Consider the following 16,153-nt stretch of genomic DNA (forward strand, 5'->3'; position numbering starts at 1 on the left):
GTTTTCTGATCGACTGGCTGTAAGGAAAACTTCATTTGGCCACATATCTGCTCTCCCTCTCTCTTTAAAGGTTGCTCTGGGTCTCTACATCCTCTTCCCCAGTTTGGTTTGAATGCATCTCAATCTCTTGCCTTCCCCAAGGTGTCGTACATCCCTGTGGCTATGTACCCAAGGAAAGCTGGCCAAATCACTTCTGATGAATAATTGATCGGGTAAATTTTGCCTCTATTTCACTTGTGAGTTGTCTGCAAACAGCCTGTGATTTCTGCAAACTTATTATTTGATGTTATTTGCCACATAATGCCCAGCCAGCTCCGTATTCATGAGCAACTTGCTGGAAATATTTGAAATTTGAGATAACTGGACACCAAGATGATACAAAGCTTAGTCCTACAAGCAGCTGAGTTCTCCACATTCATTTCGCAAAAAGACTGAGGTGCAACGCCTGCAGTTGTTTGGCTGCAGCCAGCGAGGCTGCAGTTACAAGCATGCTTACATGCTTTGCTGAGGCGGGGCTCAAAGCATTGGGCATCTTGTGGGACACCCTGTTTCTGTTGTCTGACCGGGCTCGTCTGCTTCATAAAATTGTTTCCTTCAGGGATTTTGCTTTAGAAATGCTTTCTCGCAGAGAAAAACAATACCACATTCAAAATTAACACACCTGCAAAGGAAAGAAATAGTATTTCAGGATCTTTTAAAGCTCTGCAATAAATCTCTGTCATTCCGATTTTGATTCAGGTATCTCCTAATTCACAGCCCTACTGGGCCTGCTCTACTTGTGCCTATAACCCCAAATTTTCTACAATGGCCGTATTGCCTCCACAATTTCAGATGTTGTGCCAGAATTAATTCAGTGCTGTTGCAGAGACAAATATATATATATATATATATATATTAAAAAATCAGGTCTGGAGGCAGGGCACAAAAGAGTGACAGTTTAAGGTGGGGAGGCAGGGACAAAAGAATCCCAGTATTTAAGCAGCAAGCAGACTGGGAAGGAAGGAGCCTTTTCACCGCACATCTGCAGTGCATAGAGAAATTAAGAACAAACTTATCTGCTCTGCTCCAGCTCCAGCTCCACGGCAGCACTCAGATCCGAATCCCTGACGCTGCATTTCTCACACAATGTCTCTTCTCTCCATCATTTTTTCTTCACATCAGATTTCTCTCCTTTCCAGGGATGTCCTGTTTCTGGACTGATGTTTGCTTCACCTTTCCTTTCTGCTCTCCATAATTCCTCCTTTATACTGCAACAGAGATTTCTGCCTCAGAACAGCCTGTTTTGCCCCATGGGTTTTCAATCATAACTCCCCAGAACCTCTCTGTTCATTCCTTTTGCTTCCAGACTGCTCAGATTGTGTCATCTTTAGTCCAACTTGTCTGTATGGCTCTGCTTACTGCTTCTCGTATGTAATACACTTTCGTACAGAGACCAACAGCCTCTCTGCTGCAGTCTGTGTTACAGAGGTTACAGTCTCATTTTTAACATGATGCAGAGATGAACATCAAAAGACAGCCCATGTCTCAAAAAGCTCACAATTTGGAGAGATGGCAGGCAAAGAATGAGGGAAAATAGGATTAGCAGCTCCTTGATCAGGAAGAATGCAAGGGTCATGCACAGTTCCTCCAGTGTCACGGTGGAGATGCTAGGACCTCAGCTAGTGTGGGGGTATACTGGGGCTGTGCAGTCCACTCCTTTCAACGCTCTGCTATTTCACCTTTCTCCCTGATGTTGCTCCCCATCCTGTTTCTCTGCATGAAGGGGACAGCCCACACTCGCACACTGGTGCTACTTCCAGTGCTCTGCCCACTCCTTCCCACATACCTTGTAAGTGGTGAGCACCAAGAGCAGAGGAGAGCAAACTGCCCGTTGCATATACAGGCTCCTGTTTTCCCCTACACACTCCTCTGGCTTCCTTCGAGCAAGCAGCTTTCCAGCTCTGTTTCTGTCCCTCTCTTGTTGCCTCTGGACTGGAGAAAGGATGACCCCAAACCTCTTATTTCTAGTGTCGTGGCTGGCCTTGTGGATCTCCCAGATAACAAGAGGGAAGTTGTGCCATCTTGCAAGGCTCTGCTCCTCCCGGCTGCTAGCCTACTGCTTTTTTGGACATGGAGCACAGATGAAACGTGATTTTCATTTTCGTATTTGTAGAAAAACAAAGTGATTCAGAACCTTCACACATCCTCAGGAAAGGGAGAGCTGATCACTAGGAGGACGCTTATCTTTTCAGGTGGATTTTTCAGTCTGTTTCTCACCCTCTGCCACTTTGGCTACACTTTGTTTCTCTAGCTCAATCTTTTATATACATTTCAATGGTTTTTATCAATGCAGCCTTTGAACACCTTCCAATTTTAATTATCTATCATTTAACCCATGACCAGCTTAGGTGGTTCAGGAAGTTATCGCCATGCCTTCTTAGCAATGGCAAATCTAGGCAGAGAAACTTAGTAATACGTCCTCAGTTACCTATGAGGCAAGTAGGTAAAACAGGCAAACTGTACCCTGAGCCAAGGACCACGCTTAGCTCGCAGAGATCCACAGCCTGACCCTCCTCCTGCAGAGGGACTACAATGGGCTTCTGAAGCTTGATTCAGTGCTCCTGGGATTGGGATTTGCCATTGCCTGATCCAAGTAGCTGCTCAAGACTGCCACGGTGAGTTTCTCTTCCCCTTTTACTACAAAGGAACACTGAAAATATGCACTATTAGCATTTTGGGGATTGTTAACTAACACTGGGGAAGCGCTCACATATCAGAGAGAGTGAGACTGCAGTCTGGCAGACCCCATCCAGATGGACAAACCATGTTTCGCACCTGTAAGAAAATGAGGGCCACGTTGTTTCAGCCAGCCTCATAGTGCGGTGTCTGCTGTAGGCTTCAGGAGTGCTCTGGGGATGCTTTTACACGAGGAACCAAATTGGTTTTGACCTCAGCAAAGAGGGGGCCAAGAGGGATGCATCTGACACCTTTTAGCAACCACAAGGTTTTCTGTCAAGTAGACACAGCCCGCGAGACAAACTCACAGCTGGAGTTGGGGTGCTTTTGAAAACATTGTCTTTATTCTCTACCTCCCATTCTTCCAGGACAGGCGCTTTGCTTATTCCCTCTTCAGAAAGGACTTTTCTGGCACACAGCCTAGCCTGGCTGGAGATTAGGGATTCTCTCTGCCCCTTCATCCTTGAATATTTCCTTTTAATTTCACAGTTTAAATTCCAATTGTGTAATTACATTCTGCCTACCCTGAATTCCTCTGTAATTTCAATTGGACACGGTGTCCTTCACTCTCTAGTTTGAACTCTCACAGTGCTGTGGGGCACTGTTAAGAGGCTGCCACGCTCCACTCTGGTCCCATTTCATGTATATGGAGAAAGAGAATGGGCCTAGATCTCTTTGAACTGAAACTGCTGCTCCATATAGAGGAGACAGGGGTTGCTATAGAGTGACAAGGCAGTCTTGCCCCACAGCAGTACATTGAGCGTTTCTTACAATGCCTCGGTCTGAACGAATTTTTGGAGCAAAAGCCTGTCTGAAGGTATTTCTCCCTCACAGTACATACCCTTTAATCTCAAGTAAAGCTGTATGGAGACCCCCAGACCACTACTTTGCTGAATTTATGTGGCTTGAGAGTACCTGCTTGCACCATTTAACATGGCAGAAATGCCATAGTGATTTAATTTAGGTCTAGGGAGTTGTGTAGCAATACAAGGGCAGGTAGCACAGATGCCTAGTTCGGTAAAACGCTTTCCAAAAATGGGCAAATCCCAAGCATTTTATTAACCAAACCCCAGTATTTCCTGCTGATGTTGTCCCACCAGCATTTTCTTTCAATCCCTGCCCAGGTGACAGTCACTGGAGTCCCACATCCCGATTTGTTTCCTCGTGACATCTTACATCCCCAAATATTTCCGCTTCTCCTGCCTCCTTTCCTGTGGCAGGGAGCTGCTTACCGTGTCAGTGTGCCTGCATGCTGTCTCTCAGGTGTCAGAGAGATTCACCTTCCACATTTCCACCATCTTCTGCTGTGTTGTTGTGTGGAAACTTCTGGGGGACAGGGAGAAGAGGAGGCAGCAAGTGTCAGTGAGATAGTCCTCAGTCTTCTGTTTTGGAACCAATTTCCTCTCTTTGCATGAGTTCTGCATCACGCTCATGGTAAAGAGCTGCACACCTGCTTTAAAATGTTTATATGCAACTCAGCAAACCCAAGTTTACTACAGAAACAGGAATTATTTCACGTGTAATCAACCTCTCACTGCATTCTTTTCACCATGTTTATGCCACTGTCAGAAGCATGTGGGGCTGATACCGTCATTAGCAACAGCGTCCTTCATCAGAGCTCATTTCCCTCACTGGAAAAGCACTCTGGATAGTCCCACTGCACAAAAAAGCATCAAGCTTCTTGCTGGTGGTACTAAAGCTACATGGAGACTCTCTCACTCTGGCTTTTGATGGGACTTTGGCTTTGTACATACTGCACAACTGGTCCTGCTCCCGAGGGAAGTCTTTATGCTTAGTCCCATGGTGGCTGTTCGTGTCTCTATCTGCAAACAGCAGATAGATCAGATGAGATCAAGTAGACCATATTTCCATGTTTCCTTGGTTAGCTTATACTGTTAAAAGTGAGCTGTTGTTAGGAGGAAACAGAGCATGTAATAACTAGAGTTGGGTTTTGTTTGGCTTTGAGTCATAAATCTGAAAGGAAAGGAAAGAGCCATCACGTTCATCCCCAAGTTTGTCATACAATCAGCAAGGGGCAAGGCAGTAGTATGGGCAAGAAAATGAAACATGTGAAGGTACAAGTGCCAGCGGGGGGAAGTCACTGTTGCTTATTGTCAGTTTTGGTGTGACACAGAAAGTTCAGCTAATCCTCTTAGTTACAGAGACACACGGGTGGGGGGAGATTGTTATCTCAAGCAATTTGCTGGCTCTACTCCTTTTTTCCTTCGAGTTTCTTTTCGCCTAATTGAACAGCATTTCTTCCTGGGACTGGTTTGCAATAATCCTGGGGCCTCATCAGGGAGAGCACTAAAAAACAAGGAAAGGAGAAGCAGCCTGAGCAAGGCAGCCATCACCACAAGCTTCTCTCTTCAGACGTATCTTCAGGTATCAGATTTGACTCCAAGAGGTGAGGGTTAGGAATAAAATAACAATTCAAAGTGGTAATGAGCACGTGTGCCACAGCGATCACTCAGAGAGGTGTGCCTGGAATGGGTCATTAACAGCTGCCCAGAAACTGGGGAACTGGGGGGTCTGAGGTAGAGCAAGGCAAAGGTTGCACTGGCGCCCATCAGAAACGCGTGGATTCCACTTGCATTGCCAAAGGGAAGTGAGTGTGGTAAATCTAATCGACAGTCAAAAGGTGAAGCAGAACAATAATGACAGGGGAGGTTTGTTTGTATTTATCGAGGAGATAAGGATTCAACTACAGGCGTTGAAAGAGAAAAGCCACCTTGTTCTGAGGAGACAATTATTCCACCCACTCTCACTCATCATCAAGGTTTTAGTACTATATTACTAAGGGTATTTAAAAATTTCTGAGCCTCAGGGTTGGTAATGTTTGTGCAAGTACTCTGCCCGTTGCCACAGGTGTCATTTTACAAAAGATCTGGATAATTACATGGTATCGTCCTGAAGATGGCAGTACCCAGGGGCAGTTCTTTAGCAGATGCCGTTCCTGATCCTGGAGCAGGGTTGGTGTTACCAGCAGGTAACCAGGTTTGGAAACCATTCCACGTGCAGACAGAGCCTTAGCCCCCTATCGTTTTCTGAAGGCTCGAGACTGCTTCCAGCACTGTGATATTATATCCCAGGGAAGTGAGGCTCTGGTTCCCAAGCCTTCATGATTCACCCTGGAGAAGCTGAATTTATTAAGGTGGGAAGTGGTCAACCCAAAGAAGAGCTGGCTTGGTCAATAGCTTGCTCACTGCTAACTATATCAGCTCACAGCCTAATGCACTAATACCAATTTACTCCAGTATCCTGAACTGAGAATGGCAGAAATTAGTGATTCAACCGAGGATCATATCACTGTAGTTAAAGAATTCATTGCCCCCCAGTTGAGGAGATGGAGTACCTTTTCAGTTAGGGCAGCTAAATCCAACAGAGACTAAGTTAGAACAGTCAGATGAGAGAGAAGGGGCCATAGCAGATAGCACTAACAAAGCAGCTGTACAGTAAGTAGTATAGTGCTTCTAAGAGAAAAAATATTCCTCCGATGTCATACCAGCATGGGTCAAGGAAATGGCAAGTTTGATACATGCTTCACACCTGGACCTCCTTTTTGATTGAGTGTGCATTCTCCAGTCTTGCTCTAGCTCTGGCTGATCTGTGGCCTTGGACCGCCTCTGGGCTCGCACATTGGAGGGGGTATCTGGTTCCTGTGACACACACACACACAGTGCCTGAGCACTGCTTTCCAGACAAAGGAAACCTTGGAGTGGATCAGACAGGACTCATGATGCATCACGCCAGGCTTTTGACTCAGATGCTTGGAGGATGAGGGCCAGCTGCTGGGTTTTTCTACCATCGTTCACTTTGGACAGAGCTTCTGAGACTCTGCTGGACACCTGCATAATGTCAATGTCTATGTTTCTTTATTTCAAGTAGATATTTTCACATAGATATACTGTGGGAGTAAATGCATTTAGCAGCGTAATTACCAGACACTGCAGAGGTGAGGCCATCTTCAGCAGGTTTTTTTGCAGTTATTTTATTTCTTTAAAGGTATTGTTTGCTTATACAGACCTTTAAAATTTATGATTATATTGTGCAGAGGGACGGAGGCAGAAAGACAGGGGCTTGTATCTGTGCTACGTGTGACCAGTGTGAAGCAGCCCTTGGATCACGAGCGAGACAGGGAACGCTGCGCTATGACCTCTCTGGGCGGCTGCAGTGCTTCACAGAGCGCAAGGAGGGGCAAGGGAAGGGCAGAAATTGCTGCATTCAAGGACCAGTCTCTTCCTCATGCGGATCTACACAGCCAGCTAGTTGCATGCAGGACTACACCGTGCTCTTTAACCCCATCAGTGAGCATTTCAGTTTCTAACACTGAAAATGCTTGGACAAGTCATGTGTATTTTAGCCACATGGATACGCTTTCTGAATCCTACTCTGTGGTAACAGACTGCAATTCTGACACCGATATAGCATTCATAGCTATAGAGAGTGTAAAACATTTATAAATGTAAAAAAATATATGCATAGCGACTTCAAAAAAAGTGTTTAATGAACACTAATAAATATTCTACATTTCAAATATGTTAGATTTATGTTAATCATAAAATGAACGTCTAAAGCCACTAGAAGAAAGAGACAGCATTGCCAGGTGAATATCATGAATGAAAAAACATTAACCACTGTGAACAAGACCATCATATTTCCCAGTGTCAGCTCCCTGTCTTCCTCTAATTCCCCCCTCCCTTTCCTCTCCCTCCTCAGACACATACGCATACACTATGGGAGGAATGACAGCTGTTCTTCATGGAATGACAGCCCAGGGATATTGCATCCTCCCTTAAAAAAAACAGGCAAGGTACAGAATAAGGTCAGTGAAGGGAGACAAAGGGGTCTCCCGGAGATGGCAAAGGGTAATTTATTGACAGATGAGATAGACGTTACTACCGAAAAATATTAAATGGATTCTTTTATTCTTTTCCCCTATCTTTGGAAGGAAAAAAAAAAAATTAGTGGGAAGGGTTAGGAAGGACAGATGCCAGAAATAGAGAGAAATTTCCCAGGAGGGGAAGGAGAAATCCTGAAGGAAATTAGGATCGCAGCACAGAAAAAAAGAAAACTGGAAAAAAAAAAATAAATAAAAGGACATCTGAAGAGTAAGAAATTCTGTATGGAAACAACAAAAAAGGGCAGCGAAGAAGGAACACCACCACTAACAGCAGCACTGCTTCAAAAGCACTGTGAGAGAAGGAAGTACTGGTAAAACAGAGCCTGATTAAAAGCCAGTGTTTGAAAAGGGCTGTCGGGAAATTGAAGAGCTGTGCACGCAGCCGACGTCAGCAGTGAGGAAGACTGCAGGAGCGCTAATCAAAGTGAGGCTGAGGGAGCATATGGAGCACGGAGATTTTATTAAGGACAGTTGAGAACCAGGGCTCATATAATGGGAGCAGCCAAGCTCGGGAGATGGGAGGAAGAAAAGGCCAGGTCTTCTGGTGCAATAAACCACCGTAGCACTGTCAACTTTGACAGTATGCGGGTTTCTGCTGCAAGGAAATGACCTGAGTGAAAGGTTTAAACAGTGGATGTTATTAACATAGGCCTAGAGTAATAGGTTTCCCTAAATAATTGTGCAGGAGAGGGTGGGAAAAAATGCTGTGCAGGTGTGTTCTAGGCGGGGTTCTGTGAGTCCCCGCTGCCCTCAGCCAAGATTGCAAGATACTGACAGCAAAATACCGAGGATCTGATTCTTAGAGCCTGTGACGTGAGCAGAGTTCGTGATTTCCACCAGTCAGGGCCAGATTAACACCAGAGGAGCAACCAAGGAAAGGTTTCACAGAGAGGAAAGCAACGGAATAAAATAAATGTGTTGGAGGACAGACCTAATTTACAATCAGAAGGAGGGTTAGATTTAAGCCAAACACCCTCTTATTCTGATCTTCTTGCAAGCAATGTTTTTTATGGTATGTAGCCTGAGTGGTAGATTAAAAGAGCAGAGAGAGCCTTTTTGTGTCCGCTGCAGCATGCCACGTCTTTCTCATCCTGTTCCTGCTGCACACCTTTTGGCAAAACACTTCTCTCACAGCAGGTCCTTCTCCTCAGAGCCCTCCCACTCCTGCACCATGACATTACAAGACAATCTCTCATCAGGCCTAACCTCAGCAGAGACACAAAAAAGCACACAGTTCTGTGTTGTCAGCCTACTGCTTTCCAAACTTAAAGGTTGAAAAGTGGCAGAATTAATGCTAGAGTAGAAATATGAGCTCTGACTGCCACGCTTTGGGCTGAGGGCTGACTTTAGGCCCATTTATGGCCCATCTACATTGAGCTTTGGAACTCTAGAGGATCAGCGGACTTTTAAATCTCAGGAGAGAAGGATAAAGCAAAAAGAAAGGCTGGATCTGTGCTATGTTGTACTGTTAAAAGCTCAGGAAATACTAAATGTTAAAGAAGACCTGCGCTCAGCAGTTGATTCTAGCCAAATTGCTGCCATGCTCTGGCAGCAAGCAATCTGCCATGCAGAACCAGAGCCATTTCACTGTTTGCGAATCATTTCTCAAACAGAAAAACACATGTAAAGGTGCCAGTTTTGCTAGGAATGGATGCCCCATCCAGGGGACAGCCTGCGCTTGGATCTGAAAATGCCTGCAACACCACAGCATGACCTGGAGACAAAAGATGATCCAGACACCAAATTAACAAGTTAACCCAGTGTACCCCACACCACATCACTGTGACGTGATGTCAGAAATGTGATGTCACTTGCTGCCAGGAGGCTGGAGAATGCAAGCAGAGGGGATGCTACCACTGCTTCTGGCAGCAGCCTGCAGTCACCCTGATTAAATAGTACACATGAGGCTGCAACAAAGCATTTTTTTTCCAACCTGTTCCCAGAGCCCTGAGCTTTACCTGAGGTTCTGACAACAACTCAACACACAGCATGTGAGCGCCCTTTTTCCACTAGGTATTCAGGCATCTCAGAAGATGGGAGATGGTGCTTTAACTTGCAAGGAGAAGGTGAATTTGTTTCCATGTGCATATGGCATGCTCTTTTCCTGTGCTGTCATCTGTTCTGGTATGAAAGAGGGGCTACTAATGAGTCCCACATCAACTATTTCTCTTCAGATAGATTATTTCTGTATTCTTTTGGCCAGAAAGATGAAGCACAGCTTGGTGGCTAGCAGTCAGGAACACTCACATGGGAGAGGATAAGCGTGCACTAATGAATCCTTAACTCTCTCACGTTGTATATTCTCTGGAAAGAGGCCTGGAACATATGTCTCCCCCTCTCCAGTGAACACTTAATCGCTAGTTTAGAGTCACGCTTGTGCTCTCTTGAGGCCAGCAACTGTTTAATTGTGCCACATACAGCTGAGTGATTGCTCAAGGAGAATGACTTTGTTAGTGAGTTGAATTTTCAGTTTTTTGAACTTTTCCAAGGTCTTCCTCTATTCTCCTGCAATGTTGGGCTCAGTCATTGGGTCTCAAATATGCTGCCAGACACATCTTTTTCTCCCAGCCTGGGTCTGTTTTGTTCATTTAATTTGAAGCTCTCTTAGGGTGAGAACACCTTGAATTGTGCTGCATGCTGTACATATTACAGTGGTGCTAGTGAAGGCCTTTAGATACTGATGGAGTAACAGTATATAACAACATCCTTAGATGTAAATTTACCGTATCAAAAAGTCCAAAAGGATGCTAAGAAATAAAGGGAGGTCACGAAGAGGAAATATTTGGAAATGTTGTGTATAAATATCAGGCCTAAGTAAATAAATAGAAAGACCTTTCGCACAAAAAGAATTCTGTCTGCATCAAGGCTGGCACAGGATGCCCGGGGAGGTGATGGGATCACCGTTTGTGGAGGTGTACAAGAACCATGTAGAGGTGGCACTGAGGGACGTGGTTAGTGAGCACGGTGGGGATGGGATGGTGGCTGGATCTTAATGGTGATCTTAGTGGTCTTTTCCACCCTCAATGATTCTAGGACTCTATAAAGTGGTCATCAGGTGCAGCTCTCCTATAGCATCACGATAGCCAGGGGTAGCACAGTTCTCCATGAAAAAGACTTGTGGTTGTAACACTGAATTAAAACACTTGTTTGAAATCCTCATTCTCTGCATGGTGAAGAAAGTATGATAATTATTTTTTTAAAAAAAAGTGAAAAAATGAGCTAGAGGTAAAAAAAAAAATTTGCTCTTGTTCCCCCATGCATAAAATGGAAGGTAAATCCCCTAATAGCTTCAGCAACGAACACTGAAAAAATCTCTTTGACATCTTCGCATAGGAATGCCACTCTATTTACAACATCAGTACTTTTTCCTTAATTGGACAACATTTTTGGAAACATGGGACTGACTTCTCAGAAATACTTTTGATGGTGTCTGCCTTTTTCTAATGTTTTTTGTAGTGAAATAGCTATGATTTCATTTTTGCAAAATAGAGACTATTTCACTGAAAATTTCTAGCAGAAAAATCACTTCCACTTAGCAATACCATTAAAGCCCCTGAATTGGGCCACATTTTGCTATCAATGCAGTTTCAGGGACACTTGGAAAATATTTTGAACAGCAGGGAGAAAAAGTGATTACCAATACATAGTCTTTCAATGGTGTGAATATTGTGGGTTATTTTCCCTTTGACTGTTTATGGCCTATTTACAGTGTAGTCATACCAAATCAGGTCATAACGTGGCTCCTTTTTTATAGTGAGAATAGAATCAAGAATCATATTTTATTTACTGTATCTCTCCCACAGAGCAAAGGAATGTCCAGGTGTCACGCAAGGATGATCTCTTTTCCAAGACATTCATGACTCAAGAAGAGACAAGGAGAAAGGTGACTGGGAAGAATAATAGGCAAGTTAGCCTCCATTTCTATGCAGTTGAAGTAGCTGCATTGCTGTCATCGTAGCAAAAGTGGAGTTATAAAGGGAACTCAGTTGTGGACAGAGGGGAGAGAGTGCAGACAGCATGAGGGGTTATTTTATTGTATGTGGCTGTCATCAGATCAAGCTGTGGACGCATGTATGAGATGAAGACAGTGACATATTATTCCTATCACCCCATCCATACAAGGCAGTGGCACTGTGTTACAAGTTTAGAAGAAACCAGTCGTTTGAACTTGTAAATGGCAGCTTAAAAGGGTAATTGCTCTGTTGTGCTACAGACTGTAAGTAAAAGCCTCACCTGGGTGTCTGCTCATCAGAGAAAATCTAGCATGAGAATTGGCTGGCACTACGCCGCTGCATTTCTGGCATCTTGTGCATTCAGTGTGGGGGAAATCTGTTAGCCAGCACTGAGAAAGCCTGGGCATGGATCACTTCAGGAAGCAGAAGATGCAAAGCTCTGCCAGAGGTCTGCTGTTGGAATTATCCCAGCTGCCTCTCCAGTGAGCCGATAGGAAAAATAATATTACTCCTCGGTGTTAAGGATGCATACAGAAAAAAAAAACAGCTTATAAGCTTATCCATAGGATTTAGCAAAGGAGATACTTTCCAAGAGACAGCCTTGTTTTCTATTGTTTACAGTATGATCTCATAACTGATTCCTTTTTTGTTGTGAAGAAGAAATAAGCTTGAGTGAGGTTCCACACTGGTTTAGATTAACTTATTTATAATTCTATTATTTATTTTATCTGATTTGATCGGTTGGAGACCCTAACCTATCAGATAAGACCTTTGCTCTACCTGGAATATATGAGCAGCCATCCCTGTTCATACGACAGGGATGAGGTCCTACATGCAGAGGAACACTTGGCTTTGGGTTCCTAAGTCAGGCAGAAATAGAAGAATAACCTGTTTTTAATTCCTGTTTAATGTCTAGTAGCTCCTGGTTACTCTAATACTTCTTTCCAGAAATGAGTAATGAACTGAAGTGCAAGAAAAAGTTTCCTCAGGATGACACAGAATAGAGGGCTACTCTAATACTTCCACAGCTGTAAAAAATACATATTTATTACACACACACACATGCATAGATAAGGGGAAGCATTGTTGAACACTAGCTTCAACCAAGAGCTGAATTTCCTAGTGCGCTCCAGGCTGAGATTTCTGAAAAGCCAAAATGCTCACTTGTAAGCTATCTGCACAGCCCAGGTCAGCAGGCAGCAATTAGCTTCTCAGCCACTCACTCTTCTTTCCATCTTCCTGATGGATATTTCATCTGAGTTTATGCTCCCCTCCCTTGCCTTCTCTTCACCTCTCCGTCTCTCTTTCCAGTAAGGCTATGATCTGTCACAGGCTCTCAATGGACAAGACCTTTACATCCCATCACAACACTGTCACAGGCAGCTGCATTAGACAGGCCAGGATGAAAAGCAGTTTGGAAGGGAGAGAAGCCGTCATGCTTCAGGGAAGAAACTTGAACTCTAGCCAAGGCAGAGAGATGAAGGAGGACTTTGGGCCAGGAGGGGAGAAAAATTTGACTCAGGGCAGGTTATCCCATAATTGCCCACTTAGGCTTTCTTTAGACCTTCTAAGATGCATCTTGTTCTGGCCAACATCAGAGAGAAAAGGGGTGGATCACTGGTCTGATCTAGCAGGGGAATGAGCTTCTTCATTCTTTCTGCAGTGTGCTGGGTTTATAACATTTTCTGAAACCACAATGAGATCCCTTTTCCAAGCATGACCCTTGCTCTGCCAGTGATAGCCAAAATTCCTTCCCCTCGCCCCGTCCTTCACACTTCCACAGGCAATACAGAGGGAAGCCAGTACAAAGCCAGGTCAAGATGATAAGAACAAAGCCTTGAAGACTGCTCTTAGATACCAGCTTTACTTCAGCTGAAGGGGGAATTTTCAAAGAGGTGAACTCTTTCTGTCTCTCTCTCAGGCGGGAGTCTCCTGGGAGGAGAAGAAAACAGCTTTCATTTTAGCGAGTCATGATATTTATGGCCCTTTTATGAGTTTTGTTTGAAAATATGAAAGTGGATGGACTCAAATCTGTTTCAAAAGAGAGGAGATGGGAAGGGGAGAGACAGAGCATATGAAGGGCAGGTGGGTCTGAATCATTGCCCATGTTCAAAAGAAAATCAAATACCTTCTTTGTTTTAATAGGGACCCCTTCTGTTGGTCATGAGGATAATGTCTGACCTTTCCTTGCAATAGGCCCTTTTATCCCTAATGACTTACAAATTTTATATGTCTACTACCACCAAGAACACTCACTTGTTGATGGGATGAATCGAGACAACTATTCAATTATGCAACTGCAGCACCATGCAACAGGCCAGGTCTGATTGCTCCCAAGAAGCAGACTTTCAGATCTCGTCTCCTGCAGAAGTGAAAGCTTTATACTGCATTCCTGAGGGGCGACTGTCAGCTTCTGCTTGCTCATATACCTGAGTTTCATGTGGGCTTTCATCCATCCTATTTTGGTGTCTGTTCAGGAACTGAGGTTGCACCCTCTTGAGGGCCTCCTGCTTTTCATATGTGGAATCTCCTCTGACCCTTTGCCTCCAGGCAGTACTTCTGATCCAATTCACAGAATAAGCAGCACATGCCTTGCAAAATTATTGAGGGAGGGAAGGTTAAGTTGAAGAACTGGATTTTGCATTTAATTTTGGAAGTACTTAGGCCTGTGGTCATGTTATCTGCCCTGTGAGTGAACCTTCACAGGTTATGGCAGTGACTGAGAAATTTCTACGAGCGCAATGTATAAAGCTTCCCATTAATTGTCAGTTTCATAAAGGATATTGTGGTATCATAAAGCTCTCCTCTCCAACAAGGAGAGAGAGAGAAGATCTACCAGACCAGCAAAAGGCCTTGGGCATTCAATACAGTCATTACATAGATCAGATTGCTAGGATGATCCATGAAGATGTGTGAAGTCATATGATCTTTAATAACAACTGATGCGTGCTACATCTTTCTTTGATACTGTGTCCTGCAATAATCAAATGTAGAGATCAAAACAGCTTAACCTTTGAAGTTAGGTATGTCGCTGGCAGTATGTGACCTGAAGAAATACAGCTGTCTGTTCAGTTGTAAACAGTTATTGCCACAACAGTCGTTTTCTAATGTCACTCAGAAGTCCAAAAAGACTATAGGACTGTGAGCTTTGGGTGACAGATGCTGTTGGTAGTCGGGTGATGCCATAAAAACGATCAATTCCTTTAAACATTTCTGTCTTCTACCTAACACCTCCTATGTCTTGGTTCAGTTTTATGCCTATGTACATGCCCTTCTGAATGGATTTGTTCTTCCTTCCGTGGCTGCTTGTTCAGAGTCCTTGGTAAGTTTGAATCGGGTTTCAAGATTTATTGATCTGGCCTTGTCCATTTTGTGGTGTGTTCTTTGATTTAATTTAATGACCGTAAAGCATTCAGGCATGTTGGCATGAAGGGTGCACTGGAAAACACTAAGTGATTGATTGATTGATTATGGAGAGACATTGCTCTCTCCACAGTTAACAATGAAGCTAGTTTCCCATTACACTCATCTCTGTCTTCCAGGACACCCATGCCTTAACTAAAAGTTAACCACTCTGTCTAAAATTTCCCAGGTTTGAATCTGCTGTGGGAGCAGTTACATTTTTTGCATATGGATTAGGTTTATCTATTTTAAAGATAACAAATATCCTTGAAACGCAATATGTAGGGGAAGGCTCAAAGCACGGACTGTCCCTTCTGCTGCTCTCTACGGTTATTTTTGCACCACCACATCTGGATGGCTTCACATAGACATTCCAACACTTACTTTAACCTGTTGGTCTTGGGGAGGAATGAAACCATTTTGTTGCCTGCTCTTATGACTCACAAATGATGCGTTCGGTTTGTGTCTGTGTCCGTGTGCATGTGTGGGAGTGGGTGCAAGTAGGGGAACAGCATTCGCAGAAAAACACCAAGCTCAGAAGATACTGAACAACTGTAACAGAGGAAGTAATGTGAAATCAGCTCCTGAATAAAATATAATGTACTGAAAAGCAAAAGGCAGTCCAGAAGAAAAGAAAAAAAAAGACACAATTCTTCCATATCCAAAAAATGTATGTTCATAGGGTTACCCAAAACGACAGAGCACTCATTTAAACAGATTTTACTGGTACCAGCAATGTAAGCAGTCTAATCCCACACCTCAACACAACCTACTTTTAACCTCTATCCACTTTTTACACAAAGAGCAATATAACAAATCTTGTTGGCATTTAACTGATTACGCCCAGACAAAGAAGTGAACACCTTTCTGAGAAGACTGGGGCAATTCACACACCATTTAGAGCGATGATCCCATCTCTCTGGAGAACTGTTTATTTGTTACACATGGTTCACATTTTTGAAAGTTCCTTCACAACTGAACAGGCAGAAAATTAACACAGTTTGGTTTCTCTGAATGGCAAATGAAATTCCATGGAGTGGGCAGGGAGCTCTCACAGAGATTTTGCTGGAGTGTATGAGCATGCAGTTTCTGTTTCCGAGCCCTAGACTGTATTAATCCCATGCTTTCTGCATCTCTGCTAGATTGTCTATAAATTTAGGAAGGTTATATGGATACTATG

Source organism: Centrocercus urophasianus, unplaced genomic scaffold, assembly GCF_019232065.1.
Source record: "Centrocercus urophasianus isolate 14NV4802_14NV808 unplaced genomic scaffold, USGS_Curo_1.0 seq_12, whole genome shotgun sequence".
NCBI lineage: Eukaryota > Metazoa > Chordata > Aves > Galliformes > Phasianidae > Centrocercus > Centrocercus urophasianus.